General features: G+C 42.4%; 1 long non-coding RNA gene across 1 annotated transcript; it reads right to left on the reverse strand.

Moving 5' to 3' along the window:
- Positions 1-3,679: 3,679 nt before the first annotated feature.
- Positions 3,680-12,605, reverse strand: LOC121143160. The gene is made up of 4 exons (XR_005880289.1): positions 12,344-12,605; positions 12,188-12,251; positions 11,117-11,362; positions 3,680-10,273 (listed from the first exon to the last, which is right to left on the reverse strand). It is a non-coding gene; the product is annotated as an uncharacterized LOC121143160 (long non-coding RNA).
- Between the last annotated feature and the right edge of the window lie 8,318 nt (positions 12,606-20,923).

Here is a 20,923-nt window from a genome sequence, read left to right on the forward strand (position 1 = left end):
AGAGAGATGATAGATGATAGACAGATAGATAGATTTGTGTCAAACTTGGGTTTTAATAATGGGAGCACTCATCTATGTTTTCTAGAGTACCTAACTCAAATTCTGTAAAACAGACATCATTTTTTGAGTATTTACTCATTAAACCCCTGATGCTCCACATCTGATTTTTTTAAATGAAATTTTGGTTGGCACAAAAACTCACCCTATCCGGTCTTATGATAGATAGCTTTAGAGAAATCTTTGTTAGATTCCCAAGGCCTTGAGCCACACTGCCAAAGCACAGGCATGACTCCAGACCTCCTTCAACAATTACTCACAGTCTGCCTACTCCTGGGGCTGAAAAAGGCCTCAGAACCACAAAATTGAGGCAGCACTGATTGTTCATTTTTTTGTAACTCCTTAAGGACTATTTTTCAAGTTGTCAAGATCTCCAAAGCCCTATAAAACATCATGTTTCTGCCAACATAAGCTTTAGGTAAACACAAAAAAAAGTGAAATTCATTTCTGGAAACTGTGAAACCCTTTTTGCTCTCACAAATATTTGGTTCTGATCATTCCAAATGTAAAATTCACTAGGCTAAACATTTCCAAACAGCACCAAAGGTTAATGTCATGAATCAGTTCATTAAACAGTCTTCTCAACTCTTGTACACACTGAAGAAGCCCCAGCTAGTTGACTGGATTTAGCTGAGTGGAGCATCTCAGCCTCTACTAAGAGCCACAAGAGGCAGCACACAGATGAAAGCCCTGGCCCTTGAAAGGCTGTGGCAGCAGGATCTTTGGGTTTGAGTCTAGCCCTGATGATATGATGAATTCTTAACCAGGATGAGCTACCAAAAACAAACAAACAAACAAAAATATCATCTAACTCAACCAATCAATTTCTGCTACATTTCTGGTGTTAACCACTTGTGATTCTCGTGAAATCATAAAACATTATTTCCTTGAAAAATAGCCTCTGAGTGGGCAACATGTGTCTGGCCCTGATTAATAAACACAAAGGAGATTTTTTTAATGCTTGGCATTGGGGTTTTTATTAGATAGCCTGTATGTGTTGGGGGAAGCATGATCACCCTGTGACATACAACTCCATTTAAACTATATACATATATGTATATAGTAATTATATGCTTTATGCTTGTGTATATTCTGGGTAAGCTTTAAAATGCTTTCCTGTGGCTTTTTCAAGCATCCTTAGTGTTATATTTTTTCTTCTTTCTCTGTCTCCCTCTGTATTGTGTCCCCTCTTCCCTGCCTCAATTAAATCGCCCTGCATAAAGACCCTGAGGATTGACAGCCTGGATGTGGGTGGGGAGAATTTCACAAGGCCCTACCATTAATGGATGAACATCCACAAACAGTCAATCCCTGCTGGGAGGGAGGATCCGTTTTCTCCAGGGAGAGCCCCCTGATTGCTTACCTAATTCAAAGCGATCAGGCCTCATAAACACATGAGCGGCACTATGTGGGCTCAGTAGGTTGCACACGTGTGTGTGTGTGTGTGTGTGTGTGTGTGTGTGTGTGTGTGTGTGTATGACAGCAAGAAAGAAGAAAAGGACGTGTCCGAGAAAGAAAGAGAGAGAGAGAGAGAGAGAGAGAGAGAGAGAGAGAGAGAGAGAGAGAGAGAGAGAGAGAGAGAGAGAGAGAGAGAGAGAGAGAGAGAGAGAGAGAGAGAGAGGCAGAAGGGACGTGGGAGTAGTTGGAATGGAGAGAGAGGGATGGAGATGATGCAAATGCACCGCTAACGTAAGTGTTGCTGTAATGATGAACAGCACACTTGTTGAGGGTATGGGTAACTGTTTACTGCAGAAATTACTCACGAGGGAAACCGGGCAAGTCTTCCTCTACCAAATGAAAGCCAAAAAGAGAGCGAGCCCCCTGCTGTTCAGTCTTTTATTCCTTCCTCCGTACACGCCCCTAGCCACGCCCAAAAGTGGACCTGGTTAGTGGTGTAGTTCACCGCCCTGTCTCTAGTCATGCCCAAAGTGGGTGTGGTTAGCGGCGCAGTTCCGCCCTTTCGTTACCACATCCATATGTGTCTTTAGAGCGCCACATGGCTAATGGCGCAGTCCTAAGATTCCCCCTACAGTACAGAATTGTCAAAAACTGAAAATAGGTTAATTAGAAGATCAGGGAGCCTGCCCACGGCACTTCTTCACTCTCTCTGATCCCTTAGATCCAATCCCTCAGGCTCCTTCCTGTCACTGCTACAGCTACCCTTCTCCTCTGTCCACATCTACTGTGGATCCTACAAACCATCTCCCCCTACCTCCCTCCCACTACTAGTCACTGTTTTCCTGAGCCCAATTTAGGCAGACACTACCTGCTCAACCACAGGCCACACCTGCCAGAAAACCAGGTAGTCTTCCTGCAGACCTTCTCCACTCTCTGTCTTCCCTTAGACCAAATCCCTCAGGCTCTTTATCCTAAAGTTGCAGCACCAGCAGGCATTCCTTGCGTACACCCTAGCCAAGCAGGCCAGTAAAGCAGGCGACACACAGCCATCACACTCTCTGAAAATTGAAGGAAGGAATGGAAACCAACAAAGACAATCCCATAAATCATCCCCACACCTATAATCCCCCCAAACCTAGATGCCCACACACCAGCTTACACAACTAGGACAATGTATCTGCAAATCTGCAGTAGAGCCCAGCTATCCTACTACAGTGGGGCCTGAATATTATTAAAAAGCTGAAATACAAGAAAAAGACCTAAAAACAAACTATATGAAGATGGATCCTTAAAGAGGAAATTAATAAATCCCTTAAAGAAAGCCAAGAAGAAGAAAAAAAAACAGCTGAAGGAAATGAATAAAACTGTTCAAGACCTGAAATAGAAACAATAAAGCAAAACACAAAATGAGGGAATTCTGGAAGTGAAAAATTCAGGAATTTGAACAAGAGCTGCAGAGGCAAGCTTCACCAACAGAGTACAAGAGATGGAAGAAAGAGTCTCAGACACTGAAGATACAATAGAAAAATAAATATGCACCAGCCAAAGAAAATGTTAAATCTAAAACATTTTTGACACAACACATCCCAGAAATCTGGAACACTATGAAAAGACCAAACCTAAGAATAATAGTAGTAGAGGAAGAAGAATCCCAGCTCAAAGACCCAGAAAATATTTTCAGCAAAATCATAGAATACATTTTTCCTTACCTAAACAAAGGCATGTCTATAAAGACACAAGAAGCTTACAGAACATCAAATACATTGAACCAGAAAAGAAAGTCCCCTGGCACATAATAATTATAACACTAAATGTAAGAACAAAAACAAAAAAGGAATGAAGAATATTAAAAACTGCAATGGAAAAAGGCCAGGCAATATATGAAGACAGAGTAATAAAATTACACCTGACTTATAAATGCAGACTCTAGATGGAGAAAATAAGATAATCCATGACAAAGTCAAATTTAAGTAATATCTTTCTACAAACCCAGACCTACAGAAGATTCTAGAAGGAAAACTCCAAGCTAACAAAGTAAACTACACCCATGAAAGCACATGAAATAATAATCTCACATCAAGAAAACCAAAAGAAAGGATCTCTCTCTCTCTCTCTCTCTCTCTCTCTCTCTCTCTCTCTCTCTCTCTCTCTCTCTCTCTCTCTCACACACACACACACACACACACACACACACACACACACTCATAGACACACAATAACACAACCAACAAAAACAAGTAATAGGCATCAACAATCACTGGTCACATCTCTCAATATTAGTGTCTCAATTCCAAATGGAAAGATACAACCTAGCAGAATAGATGTGATTGTAGGGTAAATAGGCCAGCCAAAAGAATCTACTCTGGCCATGAAACCAGACGTAGTGAAAGAAAATCATCCTGTCCATAAAACCAGAGATAGTGAAAGAAACACTTTAGCCCTGAACCCAAAACCCAAGAAATACACCCTGACCCTGAAACCAGAGTCAAAGAAACACTTTGGCCATGGAACCACAGACAACTCTGCCCCTGACCGACAGAACATGAAACCAACCAATCTCTGAACAGGAAATCTAACACCCTGACCCTAAATCCAGAGCCAGTGGAAAGAAACACACCCTGGATCTGAAACCCAAGTCAGTGAAAGAAACACTTTAGTCCTGAACCCAGAACCTAAGTAATGCACCCTGACTCTGAAACCAGAGACAAAGAAACACACTTTAGCCCTAGAACCAGAGGCAGTGAAAGTATGTGTTAGCCTTGAAAATAGAGCCAAAAGGCTAAAAAGGGACAGTGAAAGAAAACCCTCGACATCAATATAGATATTACTTCAGGGTAAAGGGTTGGGAAAAGATACTCCAAGCACATGGAGCTAAGAAGGAAGCTGGTGTAGCCATTTTAATACCCAGCAAAACAGACTTCAAACCAAAACTCATCAAAATGAATGTAGAAGGGAACTGGACACCCATCAAAGGAAAATCCACCAAGATGACATTTCAATTTTTAACATCTGTGCCCCAACACAAGGGAAGCCAAGTTTGTAAAAGATACACTACTACAGCCTAAATCACATATTGACCCTCATACATTGACCCTTAAACACCGATAGTGGGAGACCCAACTTTGTCCAGTGGACAGGTCATCTAGACAAAAACTAAACAGGGAAATACTGGTGCTAACAGACATTATAAACCAAATGGACCTAACAGATATCTACAGAATATCTCACCCAACCAACAACCAACTCATATAAATTGACTCAAAGACAGAACTAGCATGATTGTTACAATAGATGCAGATAAAGCTTTGGGACACAATTCATGATAAAACCCCTTTACAATAAAATTCCTAAAGAAACTGGGAATAGAATGAGCGTATCTAAATACAATAAAGGCTGTATATGATAACGGTCTTACAAGTCAACATCATTTGAAATAAGGAAAACTCAAAGTGTTTCCAATATAATTAAGAACAAGATTATCTACTTTTACCATTCTTCCATTATAAGCTATGAAATCTTGAAGGGATAAGACAAGAAATAAAACAGATAAAAGTAGGAAAATGTGCCCTTATTTACAGATATCATTCTATGTAAGGGACCCTAAAGACTCTGCCAGAAAACTCTTAAACGCTTTCAGAGAAATGGCCAAAGAAAGGCTGGTAGTATTACATATTAGTAAAAAAAAACACACTGGGAAAGAAATCAGGGAAATAACCTCACTTAAGTGCCTTAAAAACTACCTTGGAATAACAGGCAGGTCAGTGGCTTTCTCCTCGTTCTCTTTTTAACTCATGGACTCCAGCCCATGGGATGGTGCCACCCACACTGAGGATGAATCTTACATTCTTAGCTGAACTCCTGTAGAACTGCCCTCACAGACGTGCCCAAAATCATGCTTCACTAAGGCCTACATATTTGTTAATATAATCAACTTGACCCTCAAAATTAACCATCATATGTAGTCAAGTTGACAACCAATAACAGCCATCACACCTCTTATGTGTGTGGGCGCTTGTGGTGTCCGCCTGCAGTACTAACACACACTGAGGCAGACAGAGAGCCCCAGGTTCACTGTATTTATAGTATTTTTTAAGATAAAAGGGTACTGAATTTGCCAAGTAATTTTTTGGATAAACTGTAATAAATAGGTATTTCTCCCCTTTATTCTTTCAATGTGTTGTATTATATTGGATGGTTTTCAAAGAGTGAATTGCTTTCATATCCCAGGAACAAATTTTACTCGTGCATGTACTGTGACACTCTTATTATGCTGATTAACTTACTTTGCTAGTATTTTCCTTTTTCTTTTTTAAAATCAATGTTTATATGAGATACTGTTCTGTAGTTTCTTTTCCCTCTTTGATACCTTTGCCCTCAGGGTAATGTTGGTCTGCTCAAACTTCATCTGAACACATCATCTATCCTGAAGAATGTACCTTGTGCCCTTGAGAAGAGGTATATGGTATTTTTATTGAGTTGAGTGTTTTGTTTATCTGCCATGGAATTCTATGCCATGTTTCCTTATTTATCCTCTATCTGAAATTTTATCTGTTGTTGATGGTTGTGTGTTAAACTCTACAACTGAAGTTTTTTCTAATGCTCTCAGTTTTGTTTATGTGTTTGCATGGATTGCTATTTGTATAAATGTTTACTATTGTTAAATTTTCTTGAAGATTTAACCTTTTATCAGCATGTAGATATCCCTTTTGCATTTTTGAAAGTCTTGTATTTAAAGTATAGTTTGTCTGATAATAGGGTAGGTGTCCCTGTTTTCCTTTGGCCTCTGTTTTCATTGAACAACATTTTTAGCACTTTTTTTATTACTTGTAACCATGATAAAAGAAAACCACTTCTAAGAACATAGGGTTAGGGTGCAAATGAAAATTGTATTACAATTCTCTAAAGATAGACATGTCTTGATTTTTCCCAAGTAGTTCTTCAAGAAAGCATTGATTCTACCAACCACTCCAGACTATTCTTTTGCCGTCAGAAATGTAAAGAAAAATAATCAACACACTGATTTAAATAATAAACCCTGTCTGCAGCTGTAGCCTGCAGCAGAGTACACGAGGCCTCGTGTTTAGTTTCCAGCATCCAAAGACATTAGTAACTAGTGCTTCGGGTGGTTACATGAGATCTCTCCCTACACCCTGTAGTATTTGTCAGTACACATCCAAAAGACACGTAGGCTGCTGTCTGGTGGATAAAGAATGGAAAAAAGGAGGGGAGATGCTATCGTTCTCAATCCAGTTGCGAAGCTTTCGTCCTGTCTTTATCATGTGCTCTAACATCTCAGCCGTCAATACCGGAAGAAACCTCACTTCCCCCAGTGAAGTTAAGAGTTACTGAAGCAAGTTCTCTAAGCGCTCTAAAGCCCCATGACACTAAGAGAAAATACTCCAGGAGGCCGTGGACAGCACTCTGACTGATGCAGGATGCATGAAATGCGTGCTGTCTCAAGGTCTTCCCTAGCAAGTCCTCTGATTTACTGCAGCTGACAGTGTGTTTGCACAGCCATGAAATCTAGAAAATAGGGAAAAAATAAACAAAGCTCACAATATATCTCTCTAGTAGGCCTGGTTCCAGTACTAATTCCTTCACCTACTGCCTATGTGACTTTCTGTCTGACTCAGTACCCTTGTGGGGAACAAAGGCAACTAAAGTTTATATCATATGGTAAGACTGTGAAATTCAGCTCCTGAATACATGTAAATATTTCAAAAGAATGCCTGCCTTCATAATTAATAATGCCAGTGATATTATTAACGATTGTTTGTGACTTATATGCAAGTATAGTGTACAATAAAGTGTTCCATTTACATTAGCAATGGATAAGAAGATTACGGGTGATACTTAAGTTTGCAAATGACGCAAAGTTTTTACCAGCCAGAAATAGGCTGATGTTAAAATCATTGTCTTTCTTATAAACCTCAACACAAACATTTATTTTTCTGAAATTTTTGGCTTTCTAGTTCCCACAGTCTCTTTCATAATTACCCATTACTCTCCTCTGTCTCTTAAATGAAAGCAGTCATTAGCAGACTCAAATGGATGGGTGCGGTTGTGTTGCCTTAAAAGTCGTTTCAACTCCCTTCATAATTGAGTGCCCCGATGAAGTAAACATTCCTCTCACTCTTATGACCTAAATACTTTCATAATAAAAAAGTTTTTTAATTGTTTATGAAATACAATATCTCACCTGGTATGTTTCTCAGTGATAAATGATACAAATTTTGGTTGTAGTGAAGTTACAAAGGAAAATATTAAATATTCTTTCATTTAGTCATTTTTTGTTACTCTAAACCTGTACCTTATTCAATACCAGTTCTCATGCCTGAAACTCTCAAGTGCTGTCACTGTCTTTATACAAATGTATGTGTATACACACTTTTTCTCATTATTCTAATGTGTATAAAAAACAAAACATTTAGTATTTAAACTCAACTTTAGCTCCCTTTGCTCTAGCTAAGACACCCTAAGATTTGGCCTAACTCTTCTTATACAATTTACGCCAAGGACATCACTCTGCAGCAACAGCATTCATTATGTTTTGTACCTTGAGTACTGATTTTTTCTTATTTAGTTAGTGTCTAAAACGTCATATAGTACAATAATCAAGGATTAAAATATTAATTGAGCTGTATTTGTATTTTACTAATAAAACAATTCAATCACACAGTGACTCCTTCCAGGGTCCCATTCATGTTTCTAACATTTAAACGTACAAACAGCTCCTAGAGTAAGCTGTAAATATAGCAGAAACATACAATCTAGGGTCATAAAAAGAAATAGGTAAACTGTGGTTGTTTAAAGTACATGTTTCCTTCATCTGTTACCTTCACTCCATCAGGCCAAACAATGTTCCTGATTATTTTAATTTCAGGTCTAGTAATCCTATTATATACTGGACGTGATGTAAATGCTATGCCAGACACAGAGGAATAAGAAAAAAGTCAGCTAGGGATCATGATACTGGTGGTTTCGTTATAATCCGGGAGGAGTTTTGGTTTTTGTTTTGTTTTGTTTTGTTTTGTTTGTTTTTTCTTAATGTCTTTGTCAGCTATTCCTCTCTCCTGAAGACTGCTCCCCTGCCATCCACTCAGCCTCCTCTACTCCATAACATAGGAACGAGCTTCCTAGCTAGAGGAATCTTATATTTAATAAATAACATGTGCCCCCATCACATGCACAAATTGTGATGCTTGGTCAACAGGGGGCACTGTGAACAAGAACTCCCAGCTTGAAGAAGCCGTCTTCAGAGACTGCTACAGTACAATTATCCAGGATTAAAACTCAGCTGACTAAGGAGAACTATAGTGATGTGGGGGAGAGGGGATATTGCCTGTCCGGATGCTAATTATGCTATCTCAGGCTGGCTTTGTCAACATGAACGGCCATGCCTCGTTCACCTTTGCGTTGGAACTAACACGCTTTCACTAGGAGATTGAAAACCTTTGGAGTCTATTAAGTTAGCAACCAGCCGGCTGCCCCCTGCTCACAAGCTAAAAATACCATCAGAGAAATAGCATCAGAGACCTATAGAAAAGCTCCCTCCATTTTGTTTTAACCCCCTCTCTGATGCACTCAATAATGTATTTTAAACTTGCATAGTTTTATGACATTCTTTGATTCCTAAATTTGCAAATCTTTGTAAAATTGTCTCTGTGTCCCTGGGTCAAAACCACTCAAATATGTAAAAAAAAAATCTCTTATTCCCTTAAAAACATGAAAAGCCTGTTTAGAAAAAGTCTCCAAAATAAAATCAAGACATCTTTCAAAGTAATTGTTATTTTCAATCTCATGAGGAAAGATGTGAACATGTCGCTTTAATTTTAAAAATTACACTTCCAACCAAAAAAACCTCCAATTACCACATTCCTCAGGACAAGAAGATGCTGCTCCCGGAGATGGAAGACAGTGCCAGCTGGGCAACAAAGACATCACGCTGGGCACAGAGATAAGCTACACCAGGGTGGTGAGTGGCACCCCAGGCTGTTAAGCGGCATCCGTCCTGTGAAGGACAAAGAACACTTATTTCTGAGAACATGCTTGATGAAGTTTTAGTTCTTAAAACTGATGACTTACAAATGTTAAAAAAAAAAAAAAACCTCTTCTGTATGAAGGGCAGCAGCATCCAGAATGCCCCGGCGTGAGCAAGAACAATGGGCAGGAGTATCATCATCTAAGAAAGGAAAACATGAAAAGGGGAGAGAAAACTACACCAGGTTGGAACAAAGACCTATTCCTATAGTTGACTATGACCACGATGGTTTACCTCTCCCAAATGAAAAGATAGAAAACCTAAATTTAATATCAGAGCTGCTCTGTGTACCATTGCGGTGATGGCATGTAGTTTGCACCATTGTTCTGTTCTTCAGATCTGGACATACTGAGATAACACCTCTGAAAGTTTGCAGCTTAAATGGGCCGTGTGAAAACACCGTGCAAGCCAGGGTCTCCCTGCACTACGCATTCCTCTGCTTGGTATCAGAACACTATCATCTCAATCGTTAAACATTCATTGCATCGAATTCTGTATTAGTCAGGGGTTCTCCAAAAGAACGGAACCAGTAGAATACTTATCCAGCACGGTCGGGAGACTTCCTGGATTGGCTTTCAGGGTATAAACTGAATAGTCCAACAACACTGCCCACACACTAGAAAGGCAGAAAGCCCATTAACGGCCCAGGCAACAGAGCTGAATGCCCAAGGAGTTCCGATCTTGTGCTAAATCCTGAAGGATTCCTGGAGAGCCGCCCGTCTTCAGTCCACATTGAGAAATGGAAGAGGCCAGTACCGATGTCAGCATCGGCAGTAGCTGCAAGAAGATAGATGCCTTCATCATCAGGGTGTGAACTTGGGCAAGCCAAACAGCGGCGGCCTTTCGGCGCTTTGCATCAGGAGATGCTGCCTGTCCTGGGGGACAGTCTTCTCCCCTCCCTTAACCTTCCGAGAAACGATTTCCCAGACCTGCCGTGAGGTACCTCCCAAACCAGCCAACTTGAGAGTCCTGAGTAACCACAAACCACAAACGCCTGGAGGCTACAGATCACTATAAAGTCAGGAGCTTGAATCTGATACTAGAAAACAGACTGGAAGATTCACAGGCACAGGCGCTCTGACTTTCGTATCTCTGAACCTTCAATGCCCAAACAGAAGTTGAATAACGCATCAAAGTCTGTGATACGTAACTACAGTGAAATGACTATGTATTATTTAAATATTTGTGCTATAGGGTGCATCCAGCCACTTTCAATCTATCCAGTGGCTTCACACGGCTCTCCATGAAAACACTCCTCCAGGAACAAGCGAGAACAAGAGAGATGGCTCTGTGTTTAAGAGAACCTGGGTTTAACTTCCAACACCACATGGCGGCTCATCCCATGCTGTCTGTAACTCCAACTCTAGGGGTCCTGATACCCCTTCTTACTTCGTGGGCACCACCCACGTGTGCACAGAAGCGCATACAGACAAAAACACCCATACACAATGAATATGACAATAACAACAACAATCATCATCCCTCTTCCGGGGCCTGAGAGACCGCTCAGTGGTTAAGATACTTGCACCAAAGCCCGACGGCTTAAGTCGTCTGGGACCCACGTGTCAGAAAGGAAGAACTGGATCCCATAATCTGTTCCTCTAACCTCCGCATACGCACCTGGTGCGCGTGCCTCTCCTCCACACAGCACAAAAATGATTGCAGCGGAAGACACCGAGGATGGAGGAATGTCTCAGCGACTGAAGGATCGTGCGTCCCTCCCACGGGAGCTGCATTTGGTTCCCGGCGTGGCTGTGGTGCCTGCTTACAGCCACACAGAAATCCAGTGCCAGGGGATCTGGTGCCTCTTGAGAACACCTAGCCTCGTATGCTTATATCCACACAGATACGCATCCATATATAATTCTAAAAAATAAAATAATTGTTTTTGAAAAGCCACAAAGAAAACTTGACACTCCTCCAGGAAATTGCATTTTGCTATGTGGACAGGTGAGAATCACACAATCGTCACGGTCAGGATCGGTGTCCAGAATTGACAGTGACTACTGATAGCTAAATCTTCTCTGTCATATACGTGTGTGTGTGCATTCATCTGCACACATGCACATACATAAGAACAAACGTACACATGCTTCACCCTTGTTCTTTTTCTTCTCGTATAATAAGCGGGAAAAAATGTAGAATTTTTCCATATGAGATGCCTTCCTTTAAAACAACCCTTGCGAATGCTGAGAGCTGCCTGTGGTTTAACCGTGCATGTGTTTATAAGGTCCCCAAAGTTTAGACTCATCAAATTAGTCTCTCTCACCTGGGGACAAACTAAATTGTGTTTAGAAATCATAGGATGCTGATGAGACTTTGGAAGACAAGAAAATAAACCACAGAATTCCAGCCTTCCTTAAACCAATAGTTACTTTTTGTAAACCTATCAGCTGAGGTATAGTATGCATGCATATTATGTAACCTAAATATACAAACAATTGTATACTATATCACACATATGATATATAATATATTATGTATTAATAACTACTAACATAATATATCATAGTAACAATGCATTTTATATAATGTATAGTATATAACATTATCATTAATATAATATATATGTTATGTATTGCAAATATGTATTTAATATAGCTTTAGTTGTAAAATTCAGACTTTTCTATGTCATATGTATATATGTATATATATATATATATATATATATATATAAGCTGAATAACTTACCAGGATTAGAACTGTGAAGACAAATTAGTAAACATCTTGTGTTGGGCCCCAAAACACTGTACTCCTAGAAACAGAGACATATTATAGTTTTGTAATTAATTTTATTTCTTTATCATATAGGGCTGGAGAGACAGTTCAAAGGTTAAGAGTCTGTACCTTTCTCCCAGAGGACTCAATCTGGAGTCCAGCACCTGCGTCGGTCAGCTCACCACTGCTTTTAACTCCAGCTCAGAGGGTCCTGCACCGTTGTCTGCCTCCATGAGAACTTCTGTTCATGCGCACACACCTCTACACAAAACACACATGTACTAACACGATTGAAACTAAGTTTCTTAAAGTTTCATTGAAAATCTTTACAAAATTTAATAGATTATAAAATACATTTTATACATAATGCTATATGAGACTTTTGTGTTTGTAGCAGATACAGGTCTTATAATGTATATAAATTATTTTATAATGTAGATGCAATGCATTATAAAACCTATAAGCATTCTTATTCAAAGACATGAAAGCTGGCAAAAATAGTATAAATCAAAATTTTGGAAAATTGGGTATTTCAAACATGCTTTCCAGTAGAGAAGAAATGAGACTTCAGGACTTGCCACATCCATCAGGGGTGTACCCAAGGAAGGACTGCTCAAAATAAACTGTTAGAAAATGTATGTCAGTTGTGATTAAAAACATAAAAACCACAAGGTGGTGTGGGCACACCTTTAATCCCAGCACTCGGGAGGCAGAGGCAAGCAGATCTCTGTGAATTCCAGGTCAGCCATGTCCACAAAGTGAGTTCCTGGACCGACTCCAAAGCTATGCAGAGAAACCATGTCTTGAAAAATCAAAAGAACATAAAAGCCAAATTATAACTTTAAGGTCTGTCTCTACTCCTTACTAAGCAAGTGGCCAGGGACAAATCAGTTAACTTACATGCTTGTTACTGTCTTCTCACTTAGGAAGTGTAGACAATAGTATATGTCAACATATTAAGATGAGCCTAGGGACCATCCAGTAATGACCAACCCCCCCCCCAAACTCAATAGCTCGTATGGACATCCCCATTCATGCTAAGCTTTCCACAGATAGGTCCATTCGGTTCTCCAGGGACACCATAGGCCCACCATTACCTTAACTGTCTCCTTTCAGCCATCCCCTCAGACAGGAAGCACAGAGAACTCAGACGTTAGCTCTCTCGTGTTTACACCTCTTATTGACCCTCTTCATTGTTGTGAAGTAGGAAGAAAATAATAAAGTTGAACTGATCTTTAAAAAAAATCCAATTTAGAAATGGCAAAGTCTTTACAATATAGAAACAGACGCCCAGACAAAATTTAAATATCTCTTAAGTTATCCACCTGCAATATCAGGGTTTTAGGTCAAAGTCAGGGATGCTTCTAGATTATTCCTAGTGGCAGCTCCACTACCAACCTTTGGAAGAATGTAGGACATCCTTGCCTGTAGCATGCAGAGAACAGGCAGCCTGGAAGTCAGTCGGGTGTGCCGTTTCCAAATTTGTACTCAACAGAAAACGCAGAATTCATGATGATGATGGGGAGACTGTTACAGGTCTAAAAGTGTATTGTAGCAGCTGTTTACTAATTATTTCTTAACAACACGATGCTTATTGTCTAGACCAACTGAAATTCCAAAAGTAAACTGTCATATCGAAAACTACATTTATGCCTTGACAAGGTCTGTGACAAGAGGCAAACTGACAGGTGTGTGTGTGTGTGTGTGCGTTATTCTTTCTTATTTTATATCTCACCTGCAGATTCCCCTCCCTCCTGTCCTCCCAGTCCTTCCCCCACCATCTCCCCTTTCTCCTACATCCACTCCTTCTCTGTTTCCCTTTGGAAAAGAGCAGGCTTCCCAGGGATATCAACCAACTATAGCATAAGAAGTTATGACAAGATAAGGCACAGACCCTCATATCAAGACTGGCCTAGGCAACCCACTAGGATGAAAAGGGTCCCTATAACAGGCAAAAGAGTCAGAGGCAGCCCCAGCATCCACGTTGTTAAGAAGGTAACATGTAAAATAATAAGTGCATTGCTCTCAATAGAGAAGGCACAGTTAGACGCTCCAGGTGGCTCTTGATTCCATCTGAAGGGCGAAATTAAACAATCAGCAATGCCGAAACAATTGAGCTGCCTACTGTGTCTATTGAAGGGTGTGCCTGGCAAAGACTAATACAGTTATTTCCCAGTTAAACAGACTCAGATTCAGAGTGTTGCTCCAGTTATTTCACAGGTGACAGGACGGATGGCAGAGGAGCCCTGTGGCCACATCATTTACCCGAGCGATTGCCCTTTCCTGTTCTCTACTTCCGTCCGACCCTCGGATACAGAGGAGGCAATACACTGAGCGTGAACCCTGCCCCAAACAGTCCTGAGAAAAAACTAAGGACTAGAACTATTGCTCTCAGCTGCTTGACTGAGCTGTCCTCCGTCGATTCAGAAACACAGTTGTTGTCCCCAACATCCCAAACACTTTGATTAAACATCTTGTTGTTGGTTTTCCTGGATTGGTGTTCCTTCTAGGATCTACATAATATCACCTAAACTTATGAATGCCTGGAAATGCAGTTCATTCAGACAGCAGTCTGATCACATGGTTGACTTGACAGAAAACAGTAGCTAAAGCTGCTAGACCATACCTCTACCTGATGACTCGACATGATTCTGTTTATCTTAATGAGGACTATAATGGCGTTCCTAAATTCATCTTTCTGATCTTTAAGTGTCATAATATCGGTGTGTGTTTACGGGTATGGTATGATAATACCGCACGTCCATACAACAAAAGTCAGAGGAATTGTCATTTCTGTCTCTTTGAACACATACATTTCCACATGTGGAAATTTTGGACTCTTCTTAACTACTATATATCAAACAATCTAAAGCTACACACTGTGCTGGAAAACACAAGAACATCCCCATCTGTCTGCATTTTGATACGCATGACCTAACCTTCCTACGCCTCCTCTCTCCCTCCCGCCCTCGTCTCTGGAAACCACTATTCTACACCCTGCTTTGCGGGTCCACACTGCTTTGCTTCTGCAAGTGAGTGAGCTTGCAGAAGCTTCCTGAAGGGACTGAAGCCAGCTCCAGCAACCATGGCGCATGCTCACTCGCGGCTCTGGCAGACCTTGCCCTTCTCTCCGATACCCTCTGTCTGGCTAAAAACCATTAGATTCTGCTCGTAACGCTATCCGTCAAGATCTATTCGTTATTTGGCCGCTTCCTCCTCCTCGGGCTGACTACCCAGGTCCAGCTATCAAAGTATTGAAGTCCAGCAATCAGAGGTTCCCTTTGGCTCCCCTAATTAACATGTCCAATGGAAATTAAACACCTCATCCTCACTGGGGAGGAGGGGCCCATTTAGCCTTTATAAACCACCATTTTCCTGGGCGCCATGTCTGTCTCCTCTCTACCCAGAGGCAGTCCTCTGTTCCTCAGGACAAATACTCCTACCCCATCTCCTTTCCCTCCTCCTTAGAACCCCATGTCCTGTGTTTGTCTCTTACTCCCTGGCCTCTGTCCCTCTGGGGCAAATGTAGCTCCTTTGTGCTGAGAATGTGGCCTTGGGGGTCCTGAGCTGATGCTTCCCCTTTCGTTGTCCATCTTGAACAATGTTTACAAAAGAAATCTGGCATATTTTTATCCATTTCTAAGAATTTGTCGATATTCTTCCTTTAATGGGAAATCTTCCTACGGTAGTTTCTTCTGAATCGAAGCACTCCCTACAGGAGGGAGCTAGAAAAGCTCATGAGACTCTGGGGGAAGCAAGCCTCTCTATGTTTGGGAAAGCTGAAACTTGCTGGATTCCGAGGGACTGACTGCTCCTAGCCACAGGGCTACAGAAGCAGGGGACACCTCCTGGGGAGGGAGACTCTAACCAGGGGAGGGGTGCTGCAGACAGGAGGCTCTCAGACCTGTCAAGCTGCCTGCAAGCTGTCAGAGATCCCCTGGGACTTTGCTTCTGTGGGTCCTCACCTATAGGGGGTGGGATCCTCAGTGACCTTGTCATTTTCTTTTTAAGATTTATTTATTTATTACACACACAGTGTTCTGCCTACAGGCCAGAAGAGGGCACCAGATTGAATTGTAGATGGTTGTGAGCCGCCATGTGGTTGCTCGGATTTGAACTCAGGACCGCTGGAAGAGCAGTCACTGCTCTTAACCTCTGAGCCATCTCTCCAGCCCGACCTTGTCATTTTGCATCACCCCTGCTCCTGTGAGTATCCCCTCCCCCACATTCCCGTTATTGACTCCAATGAAAGCTCTTTAGTTCACCAACTTGGAATTTGGTTCAGCTGTTCCTTTGGCTTATTGTGGGGCTGCCTTCTTGGCATGAGTAGATGCACATGTTATGCTCCACAGGGGGGAAAAACGTCTCTCATACAACACCCAGTGTTCAAACAGGGACCTAAGTGATGAAGGTATGTCAGGGGCGGAGCTAATGTTACAGGATATCTGGTTGATGCTGATGTGTGTACAGAGGTAGCATCCGAGGGGAAATCCTGATACGGCTTGCCTTCCTCCAAATGCTATTATTGTACAGTATGCTTTCTCATTACGGGCCGTGCCGTGCGGCTCCTACGTTGGTGCTGAAACACGAAACCCAGGCTTAGTCCTCTATCCAGAGGGAAATTCTATGTGCGAAGTCCTCGGAGATTTTCCATGCTGGTAGGGCTGGTGTGAAATTGTGTGCTAAGTGAATACAGAGACACCCTGAGAAAGACTGAAGGTTTGGAGCAAAGTGTTGTCTGTGATTGTGACCAGTAAGAGACAAGAGTATCTGCAACAGCAGCAGTTGCCTGGTACCTGAAATGGATAGTCAGAAATGATTTTGAGGAATTCGTTTGTGTAAAGGAGATGCAGCTATTATCCTCTGTGGGTAACTGGGTTGGTAAGTTGGGGGAAAAGAGAGAGAGAGAGAGAGAGAGAGAGAGAGAGAGAGAGAGAGAGAGAGAGAGAGAGAGAGAGAGAGCTTGGGATAGAAATATTGGTTTGATGTTTCTTAGAGCTGGCAGGATACAAGAAAGCAGTGCAGGTTAGATCTCTGCCAAAAAGCCAAAAACTAGGAATTTCTGGGTAAAGGACAGACATTAAAGAGATGAGGCAGAAGCGATACTCAGTTCACCAGGCAGGACAGAGCTGTACTCACCAGAGTTTAGGACATTGATTCAACAGGGATGCTGGAAGTGAGATGGGGCTTTAGCCGTTTTGGTAGGTATGATCTTTGTGAGGTAGGGGAGTTTGCTAGGCCTGAAAGGAAAGAAGAAAACAGACTGTGGGTCCTGTCCAAGTTACCAGAAAACCAATGGGGTTCCTAGGGGAAAAAACCGTCAGAAAGCTAACTGGTGTGCTTGTGGCTTTTTTTAGGGCTGAAAGCCTGACCAGTTCTTCACTAAAGGGTGTTTTAAAAGGAATGGAAGACAGGGATGTACAGGCAGCCTCCAGTGTGCCTTCTGCTACGGAGGAAGGAGCTCCTGGGGTAGCAACTACCCCAGCTGTTCCCCGTCAGAGCGGCCAGGGTTGACTAGAGTGAGGGTGATCAGAGGCCTCGTGTCAAATTGCAGATTGATTGCCCCTCTATTAGTCAGATTGCTTGGGCTCATGGTGGAGCCAAATGTGCCTTAATTCAAGGCAACCCCTGAAAGCACCAGGAGCAATGGCTATAGTGCATGGGGATAAAATAGTACCGTTAAAAATGACCAAGCTCAGCCGGGCGCTGGTGGCGCACGCCTTTAATCCCAGCACTCGGGAGGCAGAGGCAGGCAGATCTCTGTGAGTTCGAGGCCAGTCTGTTCTACAGAGCAAGTTCCAGGACAGCCTCCAAAACAATACAGAGAAACCCTGTCTCAAAAAAACCAAAAAATAAAATGACCAAGCTTGTCCTAGGTGTGGACAATAATCCCATCAGAGTAAACTGTGTACACTGTTTCCTGGAAAAAGAAAAAAGAAAAAAAAAGGACACATCAGGACTAGAGAGATGACTCAGCAGCTAAAAGCTCTGTTTTCCTTCCAGAGAACCCAGGTTCAATTCCTAGTACCTACATGCCCGGCTCACAAACAGTTCTGGGGATCAGACACCTCCTTCTTCCAACGTTTGTGGGCACCTGGCATGTGCATGGTACGCATAAACCATACATGCAGGCAAAACCAATAGTACACATAAATAAATAAGTCTTAAAAATAAGTGTGCCTGTGCTTGTGTGTGTGTGTGTGTGTGTGTGTGCACACGTGCGTGTACTGGGGGTAGAGGTTGGTTATTTAGCCTGGGGCTCTCACAGAAGCCAGGCCTGAGGAGGGGAAGGAGAGAGGAAGAGAGACAGAGAGAGAGAGAGGAAAGAGAGAGAGAGAAGAGAGAGGAAAGAGAGAGAGAGAAGAGAGAGGAAAGAGAGAGAGAGAAGAGAGAGAGAGAGAGAGAGACAGACAGACAGACAGACAGACACAGAGACAGAGACAGAAAGAGGGGGCGAGAGTCAATGAAAATGTCTACAATCTTTCAGGCGGAGTCTGCCAGACACTGGATAGTATGTAGCCAGGCAGGCTCAGCACAGCAGGCAGGCAGACAGAGCAACTTCCTCTTGACTGTGTGCTAAACCAAATCGCTTAAACGGGTCCTGCCAAGCCCATGGCACTGAGCAAATGTACAGAGGCCCCCAGGGTGAGAAAGCCAGGCAGCTAACAGAACTGGTGGAATCCTTTCCTACAGCATTAGACTTTGCTAGCTAATTTTTTCAGTGTTCTTTTAGCCGAGAGATCATAAGACGAATGAATGCGTATTATTTGAATAGGTGCACACTAAACCTTCGGAGTACTTCCAAACTCTTACCTTCACAGCCCCACTATTTGTTAAGGGATGGTGGCCCAGGGCCCTTATTATCCTGCCCACCCTCTGTGAAAAGGCATTACACATGTGGTACAACACTAACCTCCCGGTCTTCTGCAAAGCTAGAAAGTTTAGGTAAGACATTCATAAGCACCTAAAGAGAGAGAGGGGAGCTCAGATGAGCCTGGTACAAAGACCAGATGCCTCTGTGAAATCTTGGGGGTATTATGGTCAAGATGCATTACTTGACACTTGACAAAATTAGTTTTAAAATTCTGCCGAAGTCTGTGTCAGTAAATACAAGAGAGCCGCAGGTGTCCTTGAATGCAAGGATGATGGATTTGCATACACCCCCCCCCCGCCTTACCCAAGTTGCTAGTTTGCTTGATAAAGAGGGGAGCTACCCAGTGAAAAGGCAGAAAGGGTCAAGAGGCTTTGGACCAGACTAAGACCCCTGCAGGACAGACTAAACTGTGTGCCCCATTACCTCAGTGGACACAACAGATGTGGAGGGAACACATGCATAAGTCAGCTTGTTCCCTTACAGGACTGACATGTAGTCTGTAGAGGGGCTAGTCCCATTGCTTTGGGGTGCAAGTATGCCCTCATCTTTGTGAACACAGCTGTGGGCCCCTTACATACGTCCCTATGCCAAAGAACAGCCACCGTCAAGGGTTTCATTCAGTTCAGGGTTATGTGGAAAATTGATTGTGACAAGGTGGGTTAGTTAGGATTTCTACTGTTGTGGAAAGACACCACGAGGAAAGCAACTCTTACAGAGGAAAATATTTCACTGGGGCTGGCTTACACTTCACAGGGTTAGTCCATTATCATTATGGTGGGAAGCATAGTAGCACGCAGGCAGAATTCTACATCTAGAGCCACAGGTAACAGGAAGAGACAGTGAGCCACTCAGCCTGGCTTAGGCTTCTGAAACCTCAAAGCCCTCCACCTGTGACACACTTCCTCCAACAAGGCCACACCTCCAGTAATGCCACTCCCAAGGGGAGACATTTTCATTCAAATCACCACACTCCACTCTCTGGCTCCACAGGCTCATGGCCATATCGTAATGCAAAATGCATTTAGTCCAACTTCGAAAGTCCTCATAGCCTATACCAGTCTCAACCCTGGTCAAAAGTCATGGCAGTCCCCTAACTATAACCCCTATAAATTCAAAATAAGAAAGCAGATCACATACTGGCAACATTACTGTTACAAAAGGGAGGAAAAAGAGCATAGTGAGGAAATACTGGACCAAAGCAAGACCAAAAACCAGCTGGGCAAACTCTGAACTCTGCATCTCCATATCGGATGTCAAAACACTCTTTGGATCTCCAACTCCTTTCAGCTTTGTTGACTGCAACATACTTCTTTGTCTCGAGCTGGTTCCACACTGTTAGCAACTTTCCTCTCAGGTACCCCATGACTCTGGGGTCTCTAACATCTTGGAGTCCCCGACACAATTCAAGTTTCAACTTTACATCTTCACACAATGACTTCTATTGACCTCCATTCAGGGACATCCCTGACATGCCCCCTGACCTCAGCAGCTTTCCTTAATTGCAGAGGAAAATTCCATAATCTCTTTCTTGTATCCTGGACCCTAAGGCCAAAGCAATGTGTCTGAAGCTGCCAAGTTTCTCTGCTGGCTGGGGCTGGACCATGACCCCCTTCTCCAAATATATTTTAATCAGCTTTCTGTTTTCAATGATTTCCTTCACTACCTAAGTTTGGCTGTCCTACAACTTGCTCTGCAAACCAAGCTGGCCTTGAACTCAAAGATCTGCCAGCCTCTGCCTTCCAAGTGCTGGGATTAAAGGTTTGCACCTGCCATGCCTGACCTTAAACTTTATCAAACAAGAGCAAAAGACAGCCACATTCTTCATCTAAGTATCC

This window comes from Mesocricetus auratus, unplaced genomic scaffold (assembly GCF_017639785.1).
Source record: "Mesocricetus auratus isolate SY011 unplaced genomic scaffold, BCM_Maur_2.0 Super-Scaffold_100011, whole genome shotgun sequence".
Classification (NCBI taxonomy): domain Eukaryota; kingdom Metazoa; phylum Chordata; class Mammalia; order Rodentia; family Cricetidae; genus Mesocricetus; species Mesocricetus auratus.